Source organism: Aplysia californica, unplaced genomic scaffold (genome assembly GCF_000002075.1).
Source record: "Aplysia californica isolate F4 #8 unplaced genomic scaffold, AplCal3.0 scaffold01525, whole genome shotgun sequence".
Classification (NCBI taxonomy): Eukaryota; Metazoa; Mollusca; class Gastropoda; order Aplysiida; family Aplysiidae; genus Aplysia; species Aplysia californica.
Genome location: NW_004798795.1, coordinates 37,491 through 38,692, shown reverse-complemented (window position 1 = coordinate 38,692; position 1,202 = coordinate 37,491).

The following is a 1,202-nucleotide window of genomic DNA, read 5'->3' as shown; positions in this document are numbered from 1 at the left end:
CTCTCTCCTGGTGTTCCTGTGTCAGTGGTGTACTGGTTAGGTGCCTCACTGTCGCATACAGCAGACCCGTGCTGTTATATTATTATATAGTATCACCGTTTTTCTGCTGGGATATCCGCCCCCCCCCACCCCCTTAGCCCAGGCTGACAATGATAAACAGGGTTAGAAACCCGCCTCCTAAATGTCCTAAGTTGAGTCGATGGTGACATAAAACCACATGTTCCCCCCAATACATAAATTAAAAATGTGAACACTCCGTTAACTCGTGTGGATGAGGGTGGTTTGCGGGCGCCACTGGTAGGTCCTACTTATTTACTTTCCTTCTCTGTTATTTCAGTCTGTCTGTCTTACTTTTTCCCAGCACTGAATGACCAATATTGAGTCGATGTGCTTCTCTTTACTCAAACAAACACAACAAACAATAACTCGGGTGGTGTCAGCGCTGGGCTGTAGACAGGAGGGCTTGGGTTCGAATCTCCCTCCCAAGGAGAGTTCTCGAACCTCGGTTATTTTGTGGAGTTTTCAGAGCGATCATTGCAGTTGCCTCGGCCTTGTTGGAGACACGTCTTACATTCAGAAGTCCTGAATAACCCAACGGTGTGGACAATGGTGTTGATGCTCTGAAGACGAGCCGGACACACAAACCAGATGTCTATATCCGGTCCAAACAAATGGTGAAATGGTACGGGTTTAACGCCCCTATCTACACTATTAGATTATTTAAGAAAAGGGACCTCCCAGTTTAACGTCCGTCTCCGATAGGACCGAGCCAAGTGGGAAGTTCGTGTAAAGTGCCTTTCTCAAGGACGCAACGTCGGACCGAGCTGAGGCTCGAACCCCTGAACCCACAATCTCACGATTACGAGTCAGGTAGCCTAACCACTGGCCTTGTTGGAGACACATCTTAAATTCAGAAGTCCCGAATAACCCAAAATGTGGAAAATGATGTTGAGGGTCTGAAGACGAACCAGACACACCGACTAGATGTCTCTATCCGGTCAGCGCAGACCAAAGACAATATTTCGGCACACTGTAAACCATGATAATCAAATCGAAAACACAACTTTATGCGGGGTTGGTATCCTAGTGTTTAGACTACCGGACTTGTAATCATATGTGAGGGTTTGTGGTGAAATAAGGCGCACGTAAAAAAAATGAAATCAAGGAAATCGGTGGGGGTTTTGTTTCTTTTTTATTTTTTT